Source organism: Pan paniscus, chromosome X (assembly GCF_029289425.2).
Source record: "Pan paniscus chromosome X, NHGRI_mPanPan1-v2.0_pri, whole genome shotgun sequence".
Lineage (NCBI taxonomy): Eukaryota > Metazoa > Chordata > Mammalia > Primates > Hominidae > Pan > Pan paniscus.
Window position 1 is genome coordinate 111,914,442 of NC_073272.2, and position 22,639 is coordinate 111,937,080.

The window sequence follows — 22,639 nt, forward strand, 5'->3', positions numbered from 1 at the left end:
TATCTTCTTTGGTGAGATATCTGTTCAGATATTTTGCTTACTTTTTAATCAGGTTTTTAAAAATTTCCTTATTGTTGAGTTTTAAAGATTCTTGGTATATTTTGGACAACAGTCCTTTATCAGATGTGCCTTTTATAAATATTTTTCCCAATCTTCAGCTTATCTTCCCACTCTCTTAACATTGTCTTTCACAGAGCAGAAGGTTTTTATTTTAATGAAGTCCAGCTTCTCAATTATTTATTTCTTGGTTTGCACATATGATGTTGTATCTAAAGTCATCGCCATATCCAAGGTCATAAAGATTTTCTCCTATATTGTCTTCTGGGAGTTTTATTGTTTTTCATTTTTAATTTAGGTCTATGATACATTTAGTGTTAATTTTTTGACATGTATAAGGTCTGTGTTTAGATTCATGATTTTTGCATGTGGATGTCCAGTTGTTCTAGCACCATTTGTTGAAAAGACTGTCTTTACTCCAGTGTATTGCCTTTGTGCTTTTATCAAAGATCAGTAGGCTACATTTATATAGGTCTATTTCTGAGATCTCTATTCAATTTCATTAATTTATTCATTTATTCTTTCACCAATACCACATTGTTATCTTTATATTAAATTTTGAAATCCAGTAGTATCAGTCCTCTGATTTTGTTCTTCTCCATATACATTTTAGAATTAGTCTGATGATAGCCACTAAACAGCTTGCTATGATTTTTGATTTGGGATTGTGTTGAATACATAGATCAAGTTGGAAAGAACTGACATCTCGAACATATTGAATCTTCCTATCCTTGAATCTGGAATAGCTCTTTATTTATTTAGTTCTTCTTTTACATATTTTATCAGAGTTCTGTAGTGCTTCTATAAGGATCTTGTACATGTTTTTAAAGATTTATACCTAAGTATTTTATTTTGGGGGTGCCAGTGTAAACGGCAATGTGTTTTTAATCTCAAATTCCACTTGTTAATTGCTGTTATATAGGAAAGCAGTCAGATTTTTCTACATAGATGATCATATCACCTGCAAAAAAAGAAGTTTTATTTTTTATTCCCTATCTATCTATATTTATTTCATTTTCTTGTCTTGTTATATTAGGTAGGGCTTTCAGTACAACGTTGAACAAACCTACATGTTCTGCACTTGCATCCCGGAACTTAAAGTAAAACAAAACAAAATGAAATGAAATAAAATTGGAATAGGCCTGTATCTGTTAAAAAATCAAATAAACAAGTAATTACCTCCAAAAACCAGAAGGCACCAGGCCCAGATGAGTTTAGCAGTGAATTCTACAAAACATTAAAGAAAGAAATTATACCAATTCTCTACAATATCTTCTAGAAGATATAAGCAAGGGAAATACTTCCTAACTCTTACATGAGAACAGCATTACTCTAATATTAAAACCAGATAAAGTCATTACAAGCAAAGAAAACTGAGGCCCAATATTTCTTATAAGCACAAATGCAATAATCTTTGACAAAATATTAGGGAACAAAATCCAACAATGTATAAAAATCATTACACACTATGACCAAGTGGGATGTATGCCAGGTACCCAAGGCTGGTTCAACATTCAAAAATCGATTAATGTAATCCTTCACATCCATAGGCTAATAAAGAAAAACATCACATGATCATATCAAGAGATGCAGAAAAGCAGGTTGACAAAATCGAACATCTATTCCTGGGAAAAATTCTCAGCCAACTAGGAATAGAGAAAAAAACCTCTCAATTTGATAAAGAACATCCTTATCTATTGCTTACCTAGAGCTAACATCATACTTAATGTGAGAAACTCAAAGTTGTCCTGCTAAGATCAGGAACAAAGCAAGGTGTCATCTCTCACTACTAGTTTTCAACGTTGTACTGAATAATTTTTATTATTTATTTTCTCCTACTTTGGATTTTTTTCTTATTTTTCTAGTTTCCTAATTAATAATTTAAAATTTTTCTTCTTTTCTAATATATGCATTTAATGTTATAAATTTCCCTTTAAGAACTGCTTTTGCTGCATTCCACAACTTCTGATAAAATGTATTTTAATTTTTTTATTTTGTTATTTTATTATTATTTCAGTAGTTTTGTGGTACAGGTGGTTTTGGGTTACATGGATCAATTCTTTAGTGGTGATTTCTGGGATTTTGGTGTACCTATCACCTGAGCAGTGTATACAGTACCCAATATGTAGTCTTTTATCCCTCATCCCCCTCCCACCCTTCCCCTCTGAGTCCCCGAAGTCCATTATATTATTCTCACACCTTTGCATCCTCATAGCTTAGCTCCCACTTGTAAGTGAGAACATGTGATATTTGGTTTTCCATTCCTGAGTTACTTTACTGAGAATAATGGCCTCCAGTTCCATCCAAGTTGCTGCAAAATACATTATTTTGTTCTTTTTCATGGCTGAGTAGTATTCCATGGTGTATATATACCACATTTTCTTTATCCATTCATTGGTCAGTGAGCACTTAAGTTGGTTCCATATCTTTGCAATTGCAAATTGTGCTTTTATAAACGTGTGTACATTCATCTTTTTCATATAATGACTTCTTTCCCTTTGGGTAGATACCCAGTAGTGGGATTGCTGGATCAAATGGTAGTTCTATTTTTAGTTCTTTAAGAAATCTCCATACTGTATTTTCATTTTTATTTAGTTTAAAATATTTTTAAAATTTCTCTGAAGATGTCCTCTTTGACCCATGTATTTTTTAGAACTGGGTTGTTTAATCTCCAAGTATTTGGAATTTTCCAGCTACCTTTCTGTTATTTATTTTTGGTTTAATTGTACTGTGGTCTTAAAGCAGACATTGCATGATTTCCATAACTTTAAATTTGTCAAGGGGTATTTTCTGACCCACAGTGTAGTCTATCTTGATGAATGTTCCATGTGATCTTAAGAAGAATGTAGATCCTGCTGTCAGGTGAATTTTTCTATAGATGTCAATTGTATAGAGTCGTTTGATGGTGCTTTTGAGTTCAACTATGTCCTTGCTGATTTTCTGCCTGCAAGGTCTGTCCTTTTCTAAGATAGAAATGTTAAAGTCTCCAACTATAACAGTGGATTCATCTATTTCTTCTTGCAATTCTATCAGTTTTTGCCACAGGTATTTGGAGACTCTCTCATTAGGCACATATACACTAAAGATTGCCAGGTTTTCTTGTGTTGTCCCTGTATTTTTCTGTAATTCCCCTTTACCCCTAATAACTTTCCTTGCCCTGAAGTCTGCTGTGTCTTAAATTAATATAGCTACTCCTACTTTTAAAATGAGTGCTAAAATGGTATGTCTTTCTTCTTCCCTTTACTTTTAATCTAAATGTGTCTTTATATTTAAAGTGGATTTCTTGTAGACAACATATACTTGGGTCTTGTTTTTCGATACACTCTGACAGTCTGTCTTTAAATTGAGGTAATGAGACCATCGATGTTTAAGGTGATCATTGACATGGTTGGATTAGTATCTACTATATTGTTACTGTTTTCTTTTTATTGCCCGTGTTCTTTGTTTCCTCTTTTATCTTCCACAGATTTTCAGCCTTTTTTTGGTTTTAATTAAACATCTTATGAGATTCCCTTTTCTCTCCTTTCTTAGAATATTAATTTTATTTCCTTTTATAAGTTTTTCCCTTTTATAATTTTTAATGGTTGCCTTAGTGTTTGCAATATACATTTATAACTAACCCAAGTTGACTTTTAAATAACACCATACCATTTCATGGATAACACAAGTACCTTATAATAATGAAACATTCCTAATTCCTCCCTCATTTCCCTTGTATCATTGTTGTCATGTATTTCACTTATACCTAGGCATACATAAGCAAATTTATGTTGCCATTATTATTTAAAACAAACTGTTGTCAGTTAGATCAGTTAAGCCAAAAAAAAAAAAATAAAAGTTTTTATTTCACCTTTACCTATTACTTTTCTAATACTCTTCCTTATTTTATGTAGATCTGGGTTTCTGACGAATACCATTCTGCTCTCTAAAACACTTAGCATTTGTTGCAAGGCATGTCTACTGGCAACAAATTTCCTCAATTTTTTTTTCATCTGAGAAATTATTTTTTTCCTTCACTTTCAAAGGATAATTTTACAGTGTATAGAATTCTATGTTGGGAGAGGAGTTTTCTGTTAACATCTTAAATATTTCACTCTACTCTCTTCTTGCTAGCATGGTGTCTGAATAGAAATGTGATGTAATTCTTATTTTTGTTTCTCTATAGATAAGACTTTTTTTATCTCTTGCTTCTTTGAGGATATTTATTTATCTTTGATTTTCTCAAGTTTAAATATAATATGCCTAGGTGTATTTTCTGGCATTTATCATGCTTAATGTTCTCTGAGATCACTGGATCTGTGGTTTGGTGTCTGCCATTAATTTGAGGAAAATTCTCAGTCATTATTGTTTCAAATGTTGCATTTGTTCTTTTCTCTTTTTCCTCTCCTTCTGGTATTCTCATTACATATGTGTTATGCATTTTTCATTTTCCCACAGTTTTTGGATATTCTGTTCTGGAGAGTTTTTTCTCGGTCTTTTTTCTTTATTCTTTGTTCAAATTGAGAAGTTTCTATTATGATTTTTTTAAGCTCATAGATTCCATCCTCGGCTATGTCCAGTATATTAATTAGGTCATCAAAGGCATTCTTCATTTCTGTTCCAGCGTTTTTTATATATGGCATTTCTTTTTCTTTCTTAGAATTTTCATCTCTCTGCTGACATTATCCATCTGTTCTTGAACGTTACCTGCTTTTCCAATTAAAGCCTTTAGCATATTTATCATGGTTTTAAAAATTTATTGTTCTGATAATTCCAACATTACTGCCATATCTGACTCTGGCTCTGATGCTTGTCTGTTTTCTTCACGATGTGTTATTTTTTTATCATTTTTTCTTGAGACGGATTCTCACTCTGTCACCCAGACTGGAGTGCAGTGGCACAATCTCGGCTCACTGCACTGGGCACTTTCTGGGCACAAGCAATCCTCCCACATCAGATTCTGGGATTACAGCTGGGATTACAGGTGCAATCCATCATGCCCTGCTCATTTTTTTGTATTTTTTGTAGCGATGGAGTTTCACCATGTTGCCCACTCTCTTCTAGAACTTCTGGACTCAAACAATCCACCTGCCTCGACCTCCCATAGTGTTGGGATTACAGGCATGAGCCACCATGCCCATATCTTTTAGTATGCCTTGTAATTTTTTGTTGAAAGATAGATATGATGTATTGGGCAAAAAGATCTGTGTCAAAAAGGCCTTTAGTAATGTAGTAGTAAGGTGGAGGGGAAGAGTTAGCATTCCATAGTCCTATGATTAGGTATCAGCCCTTTAATAAGCATATGCCCCTGGACTGTGAACTTCACCAGTGTTTCTGTTTTCTTTTTTCTCTCTCTCTCTTTAGGTACCACAGGATGACTGAAGGGGTTTGGATTTGTATATTTCCCTTCTCCTACATGGTAGGTTGGAGGGGGCTGGATTTGCATATTTCCTTTCATCCACGAAGATTAGGCTTTGGTACAACCCTAGCTTGTTAGGCTCTGGTGAAAAAAAAAAAGTTTTTGTTAAAGGCAGGCATTGCTAAGAAGAACAGAATGCTCTGGCTTATTTCAAAATGTTTCATATTTCTTCTCTACCAGAAGAATAAAGGGAATTTTCTACAGTATTAACTGTGAGGACCTAGTAGAGCTCCTGGTAATAAAACTCACAAAAATGTGGAAGCCCCATGACAGAGTCGCCCTGGAGTTTTTAACTCTTGCTTGTCCACATTAAGCCTCCAGCAATTTGTCAATTACAATTCAGGTTTTCCTACTGCAGCACTGGTTCCTATGGAAATTTCTGCTCCTGGGTTTCTGCTTTTGTATGTTGGAATTCTCTCCATCTGCCTGTCTGTCTCTCTAATTTAGGGGGCAGCAGTTTGCCCTGTGACCTCACTTCTCTGACACATTTAAGAAGAGTTGTTTGTCTTTTTCAGTTTGTTTAGCTTTTTATTTGTTGTTAGGCCCGAGTGGTTCTTTTTTTTTATTTTATTATTATTATATGTTAAGTTTTAGGGTACATGTGCACAATGTGCAGGTTAGTTGCATTTGTATACATGTGCCATGCTGGTGTGCTGCACCCATTAACTCGTCATTTAGCATTAGGTATATCTCCTAAAGCTATCCCTCCCCACTCCCCCCACCCCACAACAGTCCCCAGAGTGTGATGTTCCCCTTCCTGTGTCCATGTGTTCTCATTGTTCAATTCCCACCTATGAGTGAGAATATGTGGTGTTTGGTTTTTTGTTCTTGCGATAGTTTACTGAGAATGATGATTTCCAATTTCATCCATGTCCCTACAAAGGACATGAACTCATCATTTTTTATGGCTGCATAGTATTCCATGGTGTGTATGTGCCACATTTTCTTAATCCAGTCTATCATTGTTGGACATTTGGGTTGGTTCCAAGTCTTTGCTATTGTAAATAGTGCCGCAATAAACATATGTGTGCATGTGTCTTTATAGCAGCATGATTTATAGTCCTTTGGGTATATACCCAGTAATGGGATGGCTGGGTCAAATGGTATTTCTAATTCTACATCCCTGAGGAATAGCCACACTGACTTCCACAATGGTCGAACTAGTTTACAGTCCCACCAACAGTGTAAAAGTGTTCCTATTTCTCCACATCCTCTCCAGCACCTGTTGTTTCCTGACTTTTTAATGATTGCCATTCTAACTGGTGGGAGATGGTATCTCATTGTGGTTTTGATTTGCATTTCTCTGATGGCCAGTGATGGTGAGCATTTTTTCTTGTGTTTTTTGGCTGCATAAATGTCTTCTTTTGAGAAGTGTCTGTTCATGTCCTTTGCCCACTTTTTGATGGGGTTGTTTGTTTTTTTCTTGTAAATCTGTTTGAGTTCATTGTAGATTCTGGATATTAGCCCTTTGTCAGATGAGTAGGTTGCAAAAATTTTCTCCCATTTTGTAGGTTGCCTGTTCACTCTGATGGTAGTTTCTTTTGCTGTGCAGAAGCTCTTTAGTTTAATTAGATCCCATTTGTCAATTTTGGCTTTTGTTGCCATTGCTTTTGGTGTTTTAGACATGAAGTCCTTGCCCATGCCTATGGCCTGAATGATATTGCCTAGGTTTTCTTCTAGGGTTTTTATGGTTTTAAGTCGAATGTTTAAGTCTTTAATCCATCTTGAATTAATTTTTGTATAAGGTGTAAGGAAGGAATCCAGTTTCAGCTTTCTACATATGGCTAGCCAGTTTTCCCAGCACCATTTATTAAATAGGGAATCCTTTCCCCATTGCTTGTTTTTCTCAGGTTTGTCAAAGATCAGATAGTTGTAGATATGCGGCATTATTTCTGAGGGCTCTGTTCTGTTCCATTGATCTATATCTCTGTTTTGGTACCAGTACCATGCTGTTTTGGTTACTGTAGCCTTGTAGTATAGTTTGAAGTCAGGTAGCATGATGCCTTCAGCTTTGTTCTTTAGGCTTAGAATTGACTTGGCGAGGCGGGCTGTTTTTTGGTTCCATATGAACTTTAAAGTATTTTTTTCCAATTCTGTGAAGAAAGTCATTGGTAGCTTGATGGGGATGGCATTGAATCTATAAATTACCTTGGGCAGTATGGCCATTTTCACGATATTGATTCTTCCTACCCATGAGCATGGAATGTTCTTCCATTTGTTTGTATCCTCTTTTATTTCATTGAGCAGTGGTTTGTAGTTCTCCTTGAAGAGGTCCTTCACATCCCTTGTAAGTTGGATTCCTAGGTATTTTATTCTCTTTGAAGCAATTGTGAATGGGAGTTCACTCATGATTTGGCTCTCTGTTTGTCTGTTATTGGTGTATAAGAATGCTTGTGATTTTTGTACATTAATTTTGTATCCTGAGACTTTGCTGAAGTTGCTTATGAGCTTAAGGAGATTTTGGGCTGAGACAATGGGGTTTTCTAGATATACAATCATGTCATCTGCAAACAGGGACAATTTGACTTCCTCTTTTCCTAATTGAATACCCTTCATTTCCTTCTCCTGCCTAATTGCCCTGGCCAGAACTTCCAACACTATGTTGAATAGGAGTGGTGAGAGAGGGCATCCCTGTCTTGTGCCAGTTTTCAAAGGGAATGCTTCCAGTTTTTGCCCATTCAGTATGATATTGGCTGTGGGTTTGTCATAGATAGCTCTTATTATTTTGAAATACGTCCCATCAATGCCTAATTTATTGAGAGTTTTTAGCAGGAAGGGTTGTTGAATTTTGTCAAAGGCCTTTTCTGCATCTATTGAGATAATCATGTGGTTTTTGTCTTTGGCTCTGTTTATATGCTGGATTACATTTATTGATTTGCATATATTGAACCAGCCTTTCATCCCAGGGATGAAGCCCACTTGATCATGGTGGATAAGCTTTTTGATGTGCTGCTGGATTCAGTTTGCCAGTATTTTATTGAGGATTTTTGCATCAATGTTCATCAAGGATATTGGTCTAAAATTCTCTTTTTTGGTTGTGTCTCTGCCCAGCTTTGGTATCAGGATGATGCTGGCCTCATAAAATGAGTTAGGGAGGATTCCCTCTTTTTCTATTGATTGGAATAGTTTCAGAAGGAATGGTACCAGTTCCTCCTTGTACCTCTGGTAGAATTCGGCTGTGAATCCATCTGGTCCTGGACTCTTTTTGGTTGGTAAGCTATTGATTATTGCCACAATTTCAGAGCCTGTTATTGGTCTATTTAGAGATCCAACTTCTTCCTGGTTTAGTCTTGGGAGGGTGTATGTGTCGAGGAATTTATCCATTTCGTCTAGATTTTTTAGTTTATTTGCGTAGAGGTGTTTGTAGTATTCTCTGATGGTAGTTTGTATTTCTGTGGGATCGGTGGTGATATCCCCTTTATCATTTTTATTGTGTCTATTTGATTCTTCTCTCTTTTCTTCTTTATTAGTCTTGCTAGCGGTCTATCAATTTTGTTGATCCTTTCAAAAAACCCGAGTGGTTATTTCTAAAGCTTCTTACCTGCTGGACCAGAAACCAGAAGTAAAGCTTGGAATTTTAGAAACAAATTATTGTTATCTTCTGGGCACTTTGTTTACCATGGATCTCTTCGGCATCAGCTTAGTGAGTCTTGGGTATATTAGTCTGTTCTCACACTGCTATGAGGAAATATCCGAAACTGGGTAATTTATAAAGGAAAAGGGTTTAATTGACTCACAGTTCTGCATTGCTGGGAAGGCCTCAGGAAGCTTACGTCACGTGGGAGGCAAAGGAGAAGCAGGCACCTTCTTCATGTGGCAGCAGTATGGAATGAGTGCAAGCAGGGGGAAATGCTGTAAACGCTTATAAAACCATCAGATCTCATGAGACTCACTCATTGTCATGAGAACAGCATGGGGGAAACTGCCTCCATGATCCAATTACCTCCACCTGGTCCCACCCTTAATACTTGGGGATTATGAGAATTACAATTCAAGGTGAGATTTCGGTTGGGACACAGAGCCAAAACCATATTACTGGGTAAAGTCACACTAATATTAGTCCACCACCCCACCACCAACCAACACTACCAAGCATCCTTGTATACTGACAACCCCTTGCACATGTTTCAATTCTTCAGAACATGCTCAGATTGAATGTCCACTGTGTATTCATTCAGTTTTCTCAAGGAGATAGCTGCATGTTTTTGGAGTGCCTGTGTGATTATTTATAATTTATGGTACAACCTTTTTTGCAGTTACTATTAGTATCTTCTTGAGAGTTCTAAAAAATAACATTACTGTCTTTGGGGAGAATTTGTTTTCGTTTTAGGAAAATACATTTCGTAAAGGCAATAAATTTGAAAGAAGTAATTGCTAACAAACTCCCATGCCCTCATGACACATCTCCAAGTAATTGGATTCCCTTGAATTTGAGCTCATTCTCAGTAGGAGAGATGGAGGTAAAAGGAAAGTGGAAAGTTCAGAAGGTAAAGCTCAAGAAAAACTCAGTGTTAGAAGGAAGCTAGAAAAAGTCCGAAATGAGACAAGTGATATTATCTTGAGAACTATTGACAAAGCATAAACAAAAAACTTTTAAAATTTGTTTTTTAAGCTTCATTTTTGCCTAAGGATATAATTCATTAGGTTATTAAATCCATACATGCATGCTTTACTTCTCCCTTCTGTTCCTTTAAGAAAAATATTTATCAGATGGTCATGTTCAAACTTCACAGTTTTGCTTATTGATTGATTCTAAATGCCATACTAGGCCCAGCGCGGTAGCTCACACCTCTAATTCTAGCATTCCGGGAGGCCGAGGCGGGCAGATCACCTGAGGTCAGTAGTTCGAGACCTGTCTGACCAACATGGTGAAACCCCCCCCCCCCACCTAAAATACAAAAATTGCCTGGCATGGTGGTGTATGCCTGTAATCCCAGCTACTCAGGAGGTGGAGGCAGTAGGATTGCTTGAACCCGGGTGATGGAGGTTACAGTGAGCCGAGATCGTGCCACTGCACTCCAGTCTGGACAACAGAGACTCCATCTGAAACATAACAAAACAAAAAAAAAACTACCATACTAGAGGTTTCTTCCTAACGAACTTTGTTTCATTTCTCCTTTATCAAAGCTAAGGATTTTTAATAAGAAAATGTAAAAGTGGAGTTGAATGGGTAGGATGGAGAAGGCATAGACACTTGGGGAAAAAACTTCAAACTCCTTCTTACAATAAAAAAAAAAAAAATCAATAATTTAAAGTTCCAGCGCCTCGCCTTCTGAGCTGTTGGTGTGGGAGTTCAAAACTAAATCATGTTATTTTAGGAAAAATCAATAGATCTCATAAAATTACCAGTCTCTTTATGAACAGAAAACAATGTTTCTGAAAGCAAATATGATTTGTTCTTTTATACATGTGTATTTGCACAAATCGATAGGAGATATGAATAACCAGAACATTCCATGGCAGCCCCTGATAAATCACTTTTTCTCCAATTATGAGAGAAGGACATTTTTTTTTTTTTTGTATCATGGAACTTTCGGAGTATATTTCTACTGGCTTCTCCAGCGCCCCAGATGTGAGAACTATAACCCAAAGGCTGTTGTTCACCATAACTTTCAGTCTGACTCTTCAGTCTGCTAAACACAAAACAGTCCTTAAACATTAATTCTGCTGGCTGGAGGAGTTCCTTACCAACCAGAAAAAGTCAGTAGTCACCCAGGAGCCTCAGTGGCAGTCACAGGATAGCCTGTGAAATGAGAAACACTGGGCTGGTGTTTAGGGCATTTTGGCACCGTGATGGAGGATACTTTACCTTTTGGATTTGCCATCTGTAAAATAGGAACAACCAGTGTCTTTCATATACCAATGATAGTAAATGGAGATGATGAACACATTTGCAGAAAAGCCTCCAAATTTATTAAATCGAAACATACAGGCCTTATTCCTTCTGGGCCATTAGCTTCTACCTACTTTCCTGTCTCAGTCACGACTTGGCAGACAATAGATGGAAAAGATGAAGAGGGAATAAGTTAGGAGCTCAAGGGAATCTACCAATTAAGAAGTTGATGCTTCTATCAACACCAGCATATTTTTCACCAGATCATCTCTACAAGACAGTCCAGCATAATTAGTTAAGAATATAGAGCTTTTCTTAGCTAGACAAGAAGAATAAATTTGATTTTTAGATCAATTGCACATCATGGTGAATATAGCTAATAATTTAGTTCTGTGCATTTCAATATCACTAAGATAAATTTCTAATTTTCTCATCACAAAAATGTTAAATATTTGAGGTGATGGATGTTAATTAGTTTAATTTAATCTTTCTATATTGTATTTGAAAATTGTAACACTACTTTGTACCCAATATATATATATATACAACAACAGTTTGTCAATATATAATAAAAATAGTTTAAAAAAGAATGTAGGGCTTTGAGTCAAATAGACTTGGGTTTGAATCTCATGGAGGGATCTGCAGCAAGCCACTAACCTTTCAGAATCATTTTCTCCCTCTGTAAAATGAGGATAAGAATGATCTTATTCGATTGTTTTCATGATTACATGAAATTTCAGATGTAAAAGAAATACAGTATTAGGCCCAAAATAAACACTCTGTAAGTCATGGTAGTGGTGGTGGTGATGGTGGTGGTGGTGGTGGTAGAGGTTGTTATGTCTTGCCTTTTTTTGACATCCATATCCATCAGATGTTTGGTTTCTTTTAGCGCTGTTGTAGGTGGGCTTAGTGTCCATTTTGTAAGCTGGTACAAAATGCCATGGGTCTTCAGCAGTTAGGTGCCCATTTTGGTCATTTTTTAAAGATGACTTCTGTCTTTGTAAAACTTCTACTCATCTTTTACTGTGTGTGGAGGGGAGGTAAAACAACAACCAACATTTGTTTTCTCACATAGTTTCTGTGGGTAAAAGATTCAGGAGTGGCTTAGCTGGGTGATTCTAGCTCAGGGTCTCTAATGAGGCTGTAGTCAAAATATCAGCTGTGGCTGTAGTCATCTGATGGCTTGACTGAGGCCAGGGATTCCACTTCTAAGATGGCTTCCTCCCATGGTAGGCAAGTTGATGCTGGCTATTGTCAGGAGGCCTTGGCTCCTTACCCTGTGGACCTCTCCATAAGGCTGCTTGAGTATCCTGATGCATTGCAGCTGGCTCCAATGAACTTCGAGGCAACAGTACTACAGTTCCCAGCATGGCTTTCTTCCCACCACTGCTCTCCTCTGCCCCCACTCCTAGACTCTCCCAGACTGAGACTTGTAGTTCTAGCCCATGGGTGGCAGCAGTGGCATGGAAGCATTCCTGAAATCTGCTTTTCCTTGATCGTACGCAGTGAGACTGCAAGTTCCAACTCAAGTCCTACTCTGACCCACTAGGGTTTGCCCTGCTCAGAATCACTTTCCCTTCTCCAGGGGAACAAACTCTTCTTCCAGTACTCCTTATACCTCAGATCTCCCCTGTCCTACTCATCTCTATGAAGACAAGTTTATTTTAGGTCATGATTCTGGATCCTAGAGATTTTTCAGGTGGTCAATAAATAGATTTATTTTAAGTCACGATTAGTTGGTTGTCATACTAATTACCCAGAGCTTTAAGCAAAAGTTCCTTCCTAATATGCACATGGGACCAGAGGAGCCATTCAAGTAAGCTGAATTGAGAGCTTGTTTTATGCCACTCATCCTTAACTAAGTGATAAGGCCTGTAATAGGGAGTGTTAAACTCGGAGGCCCTAACCCAGCAAAGTTCAGTCACTTCGAAAATCGTCGAAGCTAGTAAGCTTTAAAATAATAAACTCTGGGGGAAACCAATGTCTTTATGTAGTCCAGAAGCAGGGAAGTCAACACACCAGCTTTCTCCAGTTCCTCATAGCTCTATTTCCTTATGGCCATCACCAGTAGGCCTCAACTCCACCAGTTCTTGAGCCAGCACTCATAAGGTCGTGAGGGCTTTTGGCAGATTAACTCCTCATCTACATGACTATCAGAGGTAGAGTATATGGGGAGCTGGAACACAGTCTTGCTGCCAGAAAATTCCATATCAATGGTGACAGTAATGGCCAATTTTCAGCATTCCTCTATCTTCTGCAGTAATGGCCAACCCTGAGTTACTCAAAATCATGACTTATACCACTGTTGATATGTGAACTCTCAGTCCTCACTCTCTCTGAGGCTTGGAGTTGGATGTAATAAAGAGTTTAGAGTTTTACTCCTTTCTCCTCGAATTACACAGAGTCCATCACTTGCCCTCTCCGAGTCTTAAACATCTTCCTGGAATGACCTAGAAACAAGAGGACTTTATGTTTTGAGATGATACTGCCCATATGCTAGATACTTCTCCCATGATTTTTGTAAAGAAAAATCTGCCAATACCCCTTAGTATAGTTTGGATATTTGTCCCTTCCAAATCTCATGTTGATCCCCAATGTTGGAGGTGGAGCCTGGTTGGGAGGTGTTAGGTCATGGGGATGGATTCCTCATGAACATCTTCATGTTGTCCTCTGGATAATGAGTGACTTCTTGCTCTGTTAGTTCCTGTGAGATCTAATTGTTAAAAAGAGTCTGGCACCTCTGTCCTCTCTCTCTTGCTCCCTCTCTTTCCACGTGACATGCTGGCTCCCCTTCTCTTTCTGCCATGATTGGAAGCTTCCTGGGGCCCTCATCAGATGTAAATGCTTACACCATGCTTCTTGTACAGTTTGCAGAACCATGAGCCAAATAAACTTTTCTTTTTAGAAATTACCCAGCCCGAGGCATTCCTATATAGCAACACAAATGGACTAAAACACACCTGGAAAAGATATTTGCAAATGAGAATGATTAAAAGCCATTTGGACAGAAAAAAAGATGGAAGAAAGAGGAACACAAGTGTCCTCTATAAGGTTGCTACTACGGGTGACAAATGCATTTGAGGATGCCTAGCTCAATGCACTGCCTCCACTATAAAGTCAACTCAAACCCATTTGATGGCTGGTTCTTTAGCCATCCCTAGAGATATTGATTCCATTTTTTATTCACTTATAATGCAAGTTAAATGAACATTTCCTTGATGCAATTCCATTCTGTTTCCTTCTTGGATTATTTTTTATGAAGGAGATCAGATGGCTTGGGAACAAGTTTCTCTGGTGCAGCTCAGCAGGGCCTCCCTGCAGACTGAATCTCTGAGGCCTGGTGGCAGGTCACAACCAGTTTCCTTTGTGATGATACATCCTTGCAGAAGACAGGAAGACTTGACAGCCTGACAGACACTTAAAGTGTGAAGATGAATAAAAGATACATCACTCCTGATGGGTATATTTTAAAAAGCTGTCAGTTGATGTAAGCAGTATTCTAAAAACATACAGTACCATATCAGGGCTAGAGGGTGTTGGATACAAAAATGGGTTGGCAGATGGACAATTTTTGATAGTCAGGTCTATGCGGATGTGAAAACCAAGCTGAGAAGAAGTTTGTTAGTCCTCATCTGTTCCCCTGCTTTGCAAATCATATTTAGGAGCTTTGCTTTCTGTCTCTTTGATTTCTTTTTAAGGCCTACATTATTAGCCAGTAGGTAGACTAGATGATTTAGGTGCTATATCTAATATGAGTGGTGACAGGCATGAAATTCTAGCCAAAACATCTTATTCACTGATTGTTGCTTTGCCTGAAATTTCACCATTACACCTTCTTATTTGGGAAATGTACTGCAACTCAGAAACTCTGGGAAAGGAAAATCTTCAAATTACTTTAATGGGGATTGATTTCCAGACATTTGTTGTACTAAAGCATTAGGAATTGGAGGTCAGCCAGAAGTCAGGTGAAAGGGCAGAGAACAGAAAGGAAAAGTCAGAAGTCACAAAATTTTGATATTATTAGCTTCACATTCTCATAGAAACATTTGAGCACATGCAACCAGAATTTATCTGGTGCATGAATCTGCTTTGAAACATTCCCATGAAGCGTTAATCCAATCTCTGTTTGAATACCTCCAGTAATAGGAACCTCTTTTTTTTAATGAAGAAACTCATTCTGTTGTTAGGCAGTTCTAAAATTAGAAGGTTCTATATTGTAGGATTCCCAAATATGCTACCTTGCAGCTTCCATACTACTAATGTTTGCTCTTCATGGAATTAGACTGCCTCCTTTTACCCATGAAGGCTCTCTGATATGTAAAGACAGCTTTCCTGATCCCTACCCCCGATTAAGCTTTTCCTACCATTTCTTAAAATATTTTTCAAAAGACAGCGGGATAGAGATTATAGTGAACAGCCAATAGGGGAGAGAGCAAATGGCTCATGGCCCTTCAAGAGCATCTGTGAAAACACACACAAATAAATTTTAAATGACTTAAAATGCCACATGTTGGCAAGGGTGTATGATTATAACACTCATACACTGCTGGTGAGAATGCAAAAGGGTAAAGCCACTTTGGGAAACAGTTTGCAGTATCTTATAAAGTTAAGCACAGACTTACCTCATCACCCACTCCTAGATATCTAAACAAAGATAAATGATTGTGGTAATTATTTCACAATGTATATGTATGTCAAAATATCATGATGTACACCTTAAATATATACAATTTTATTTGTCAATCATATCTTAGTAAAGCTAGAGGAAAAAAGAAAATTTATGTAGGCATGCAGACTTGTACAAATGCAGCTTTATTTGTAATGGCCTCACACTGGAAATAACTCAGATGTCCATCAGCAAGTAAAACAAGAGGTGGTATATCCATACAATTGAATCTTTTTGGCAACAAAAAGAAATGAAGTACTGAGACATGCCACAACATGGATAAACCTTAAAAACATACTAAGTGAAAGAAGCCAGACACAAAAGCCCAAATATTATATGATTCCCTTTATATAAGATGCCTAGAAAAGGCAGATCAATGTGAACAAAAAGTAGATTAGTGGTTGCCTGGGGCTGGGTGTGGAGGTACTTACTGAAAAGGAACATGATAAAATTTGGGGAGTAGTGAAAGAGTCTATATCTTGAATGTGGTGTTGGTCACCCAGATGTACACATTTGTCAAAAACTCATTGCTGTACATTTACATTTCTTTTTTTTTTTTTTTGAGATGGAGTCTTGCTCTGTTGTCTAGGCTGGAGTGCAGTGGCACAGTCTCGGCTCACTGCAACCTCCACCGCCTGAGTTCAAGTGATTCTCCCATCTCAGCCTCACGAGTAGCTAGGATTACAGGTGCCCACCACCACATCCAGTTAATTTTTGTATTTTTTTTTTTTTTTTTAGTATAGATGGGGTTTCACCATGTTGGCCAGGCTGGTCTCCAACTCCTGGTCTCAAGTGATCTACCCGCCTCAGCCTCCCATAGTGCTGGGATTACTGGCATGAGCCACTGTGCCTGGCCTCTTTGCTGTACATTTCAAATGAATGAATTTTATTGTATGTAAAGTATACCACCAATAAAATAGGATTTTAAAAGCTAATGTTCTGCACAGAGTCATGTCCCATTGCAACCCCAGCTATTGTTTTGACACCCCAAGTGCCAATGACAATAGCATCCTGAATACAGAGGTCATCAAAGACACAGAAACACAAGAAGGGAGGAAGAGCTAAATCTTATTTTTTTTATAATTTTTTATTTTTAATATTTGTGGGTATATAGTAGGTGTACATATTTATGGGATACATGAGATGTACTGCATAATAAACACATCATGGAACATGGGGTATCCCTCCCCTCAAGCCTTTATCCTTTGTGTTACAAACAATGCAATTATACTCTTTTAGTTATTTTTAAATGTACAATTAAATTATTATTGACTTACAGTCACCCCGTGTGCTATCAAATATTATTTATTCTAACTTATTCATTTATTCTAACTACTCTTTTGTACTCATTACCATCCTCACCTCCACCAACAACACCCAACCCCACCCTGCTACCCTTCCCAAACTCTGGTAACCATCCTTCTACTCTCTATCTCTGCAGATTCAATTGTTTTGATTTTTATATCCAACAAATAGGTAAGAACGTGAGATGTTTATCTTTCTGTGCCTGGCTTATTTCACTTAACATAATGACCTCCAGTTCATCCATGTTGTTGCAAATGACTGAATTTCATCATTTTTTATTGCTGAATAGTACTCCATTGTGTATAAGTACCACATTTTCTTTATCTAGTCCTCTGTTCATGGACACTTAGCTTGCTTCCAATTCTTGGCTATTGTGAACAGAGCTACAACAAACATGGGAGTGCAGATATCTCCTCCTCCTTATACTGATTCTTTTTCTTTTGGGTATATACCCAGCAGTGAGATTGCTGAATCATATGGTAGCTCAATTTTTAGTTTCTTGAAGAACCCCCAAGCTGTTCTCCACAGTGGTTGTACTAATTTACAATCCCATCAACAGTGCACAAGGTTCCCTTTCCTCCATATCTTCACCAACATTTGTTATTGCACGATTTTTTTAGTATAAGCCATTTTAACTCACATGAAATGATATCTCATTGTAGTTTTGATTTGCATTTCTCTGATGATCAATGATGTTGAGCACCTTTTCACATGTTTATTTTTCATTTGTATGTCTTCTTTTAAGAGACGTCTATTCGAATCTTTTGCCTATTTTTAAATCAGATTATTAGATTTTTTTCGTAGAGTTGTTGGAGCTCCTTATATATTCTTGTTATTAATTGCTTGTCAAATGGGTAGTTTGCAAATATTTTATTTATCCCATTCTGTGGGTTGTCTCTCCAGTTTGTTGATTGTATCCTTTGCTGTGCAGAAGCTTTTTAGCTTAATGTGATCCACACTTGTCCATTTTTGCTTCAGTCGCCTATGCTTGTGGGGTATTACTCAATAAATTTTTGCCCAGTCCAATGTCCTAAAGAGTCTCCACAATGTTTTCTTTTAGTGGTTTCATAGTTTGAGGTCTTAGATTTAAGTCTTTAATCCATTTTTATTTAATTTTTATATGTGGAGAGAGATAGGAGTCTAGTTTCATTATTCTGCATATGAATATCCAGGTTTCCCAGCACCATTTATTTAAGAGACTATTTTTTCCCCAGTGTATGTTCCTGGCACATTTGTGAAAAATGAACTCACTGTAGGTGTGTGGATTTGTTTCTGGTTTCTCTATTCTGTTCCATTGGCCAACGTTTCTGTTTTTATGCCAGTACCATGCTGTATTGGTTACTATAGCTCTGTAGCATAATTTGAAGTTGGGTAATGTAATTCCTCAATTTTTGTTCTTTTTGCTCAGGATAGCCTTGGCTATTCTGGGTCTTTTGTGGTTTCATGTAAAATTTAGGATTACTATTTCCATTTCTATGAAGAATGTCATTGGTATTTTGATGGGGATTGCATTGAATCTATACATTGCTTTGGGTAGTATGGACATTTGGAAGTATTACCTCCTCCTTTCTTTTCTGGAATAGTTTGAGTACACTTAATATTACTTCTTCTTTAAATGTTTGGTTTAAATTCAGCAGTAAAGTCATTGAGTTCTAGGCTTTTCTTTATTGGGAGAATTTTTATTATGGCTTTGATTTCATTGCTTGTTATTGGTTTGTTCAGGTTTTGGATTTCTTCATAGGTTGTATGTGTCTACAAATTTTTCCATTTCTTCTATATTTTCCAATTTATTGACAGATAGTTGTTCATAGTAGGAAATAATGTTCCTTTGAATTTCCACGATATCAGTTGTAATGTCTCCTTTTTCATTTCTGATTTTATTTATTTAGGTCTTCTCTCTTTTTTTCTTAGTTTCACTAAAGGTTTATCTATTTTGTTTAACTTTTCAAAAAAACAACTTTGGTTTTATTGATGTTTTGTATTGTTGTTTTCTTCATTTCAATTTAATTTACTTGAGCTAAGCCTTATTGAAAATATGAACTATTAGCAAGATGAGAGAAGGAGACATGGCCTTGCTGAAATCTGGGGCTCAGGACAGAAGGGCTTTACAAAGGGGTCATTTTGAGTCTATTATAAGCAAAGGTATTAAGTATGGTGACAGTGTTTCCTCACCTGTGACGGGTGTGAAGAAGGGAGCTGTTTACTTGTCACCTACAAATTGTCTTTCCCTGCAATATCTGTACTTAGAATTCCAACAGAGTTATCTGTCCTTCTAACAATAGTTCTTCCGTTTACTTTCCTTTTTGCTGTAGACAAATTTTAAGCAACTCAAGAGACATGTTCCTTGAAAAGCTTTTTGTTTTTGTTCCAACTGAACCTGTTTCAAACTAGAGTTGTTAGCCCTTTGAGGAGAGACTTGCTGGAAGTTTCACATCTACTCTTATTTGTTCTTCCCAAACTTATAAGAAAGTTATGATTATTAATAGTTATTTTGTAGGTGAGAAAATTAAGGTATGTGAGGTTAAAAAACTTGGCCAAGTTCTTATGGATCTAATGTTCTAAATAAGAACTTAAATCCAGATCTGACTCCAGATCATAGGACTGTAATCAACACATTCTTATATCTCGGACTAATAAAATGACAGCTATTGTTTGTTAAATAGCTGCAATGAGCCAGGTACTGAGATAAGGAGTTTCCATATATTGCTTCAGCTTCAGTAATTCCAGAATATCCATGCTCAGTGAGGGCTCATTATTGTTTCCCAGTGCTCAAAAAAGTGTCTAACATAAAACAGATATTCAATAAAAATTTATTATATAAATAAATGAACAACCTTCTGTGGTGAATATTATTGGCCACATTTTATGGATAAAGAAAATAAAGCTTGTGAAGGTTAACTTGCCTCAGGTTACACAGCTAGCAACTAGCAGAGCTCAAAGCTCTACCAACCTGTATCTGTCCCAATGTCAAGGGGTTGAGAAATATCAGACAATGAAAAGGAAGAGTTCTAATAGTAACGGTGCAGAAGGAAGGTTGCGGCAGCTGCTGCTATTTGGGCTGCTAGAGAAGCCCACCCATTCCTACTTTGTCTTTTTACACTCCCCAGAATCTGCTCTGTTTTTCAAACTTGTGGGCCAGTTATGCATAGGGCACAACACATGAGATGTAGGTAATTATTCTGTCTTCATTAAGGGTGGTTGAAAATACCATTATCTTTAGACAATTGTTATCTGGATTATTTTGCATTTGTTTTATTCTAAATTCTTCTAGATAATATTGACATAGGCCCTGGGCTAATTTGAAACTGTTTGAAGAGGAGAGTAGCCACAAACTAAATGACCCATTCATCCAAACAAAACACATTCTCAAGGGTCTCCAAGGCTACTGTTTCTCACTATTCTGGCTAAACCCACTGAAGTCCACAGCTTGGACATCTGCCTCCTGAGCATTTTTCCCACTGCCACCAGTCTTGTTCTATATTTCTATCTGGTTAACTTGGGCATCTGTAATATGAAAACATACTGAGGTACACTGGAGCAGGGCTGGGTTTTCCATTTACATCAATGAATAGGCCGGGCTCAGTGGTTCATACCTGTAATCCCAGCATTTTGGGAAGCCAAGGCGAGTGGATCACTTGAGGCCAGGAGTTTGAGACCAGCCTGGCCAACATGGCAAAACTCCATCTCTACTAAAAATACAAAAATTAGCCCAGCATGGTGGTGCATGCCTGTAATCCCAGCTACTTGGGAGGCTGAGGCAGGAGAATTACTTGAACCTGGGAAGCGAAGGTTACAGTGAGTCAAGATCGCTCCATTGCACTTCACCTAGGGAACAGAGTGAGACTCCATCTCCAAAATTAAAAAAAGGAATAATAAAAGAAGAGATAGTGAATGGGGAACAGTAAAACCACCTCTGCTAAAATCTAGTTCTAACTATGGCTGTTATGGACAGATCATATAAATTCGAGAAAGAATCTCTGAGCGCCTCTATGTATAAGGAAGTAAGCTAGTGCTAGGCCCTGGGAATACAGAAATAAATAATTCCCATATTTAAATATTTCCATATTGAATTAATAGGGACAATAGGCCTGCAATAACTAATTGCAAGTGATATGAGAGTGCAAAGGAGAAACACTAGAGCAAGTAATATGCTAAGTGGCTTAGTTTAAGTCACTTGCTCCATACCAACAAATTCAGGTAGAATCACCTTCCCCAGAAAAACATGGTTTCTCAGATAGAAACTGGAGCTACTGACAAAGATGTTTGGTAGGCAACCTTCCAGTGACTCTAGAAAATAGTGGCTTCTATTGTTGATATCTGCTGGATGCCAGGAACTTTACATATATTATCTCAACTATGTGTAAATACATATAGTGTCTTGCAACACAGATGTGAAAACTAAGTCTCAGAGAAGTAATTCACCCAAGGTCTCATAGGTTGGAATTTGAATCTAGACTGGGATTTTAATCCAACATCCGTCTAACTCCGAAGCCCATGAGTTTTTTCTACTGTTTGAAACTATTTCCAGAACATAGTGGTGTTAGCATCAAATGTGGAGAATTCTAGTCCCAAATTTAATACTAAGTAACTGTATGTCCTTAGACAACTCTTTTTTTATCTTCTGGGAGGGAGTGTTGAATACATGCCTTGCCTATATCACATTTTATTAAAAGGATACATGGAACAGTAGGAAAATATTCAGATCACATGAAATGCTCTGCACATGTGTGGAATGTTACCAATTATTAAGTGACATTATAAGGTTGCTTCTGCCCCATACTCTATAATGCCTGTATTCCTCATTCACTCATAGTCAAGACTTAGAGAGGAGAGAAAGGCTAAGAGTTTCAGGTTGGAACATTAATACAGAGAGTCTTAAACATGGCCCAAATAACTTTTATTTCCTGAGCCTCAGATTCTTCATCTGTAAATCTGAAAGAGGATTCTCATAGTCAAAAAACATGACGTATCCTAAGTTGCTTATATTAAGCTTTCTCCACCTTGACCAGGGGCACAGATTGCCTGTGTACCACAGGGACCTGGAAATCCAAAAAAAGTTTGAATATAAGTAGGCTAGGTTCTGTCATCTCATCAGTTGCAAGTGGTGTTCAGCAGTAAGTGAACTGCACTTAATGAATTAAAGATGAAAGAGACAGCAGGGAGCATGAAGGCAGGAAAAGAGCTTTTATTTCAAATTTATGGGCCGATTATATGACAATTTGGAATCTGCAGATCAAAATTTTTCCACTCTTTCTGTAATTGTTTACTTGAAACAGCATGTACTCTTTGAAACTATGGTCACATTGGGAATGGACAGAGAAACCAAACTAAGCCCTCATATTGGTAAACCACCATTGCTGTATCTTAACCATTGAGTCTA

The 22,639-nt window shown here is 37.2% G+C and overlaps 1 protein-coding gene across 1 annotated transcript in view; it reads left to right on the forward strand.

Annotated features, from left to right (window-relative positions):
- The first annotated feature begins 1,633 nt into the window (after positions 1-1,633).
- RTL4 (retrotransposon Gag like 4) overlaps positions 1,634-22,639 on the forward strand; it is a 29,961-nt gene continuing 8,955 nt past the window's right edge. Inside the window, exon 1 of the mRNA XM_003822045.5 lies at positions 1,634-5,455. The gene's annotated coding sequence lies outside the window, so the exon portion shown is untranslated. The remainder of the gene's footprint in view (positions 5,456-22,639) is intronic.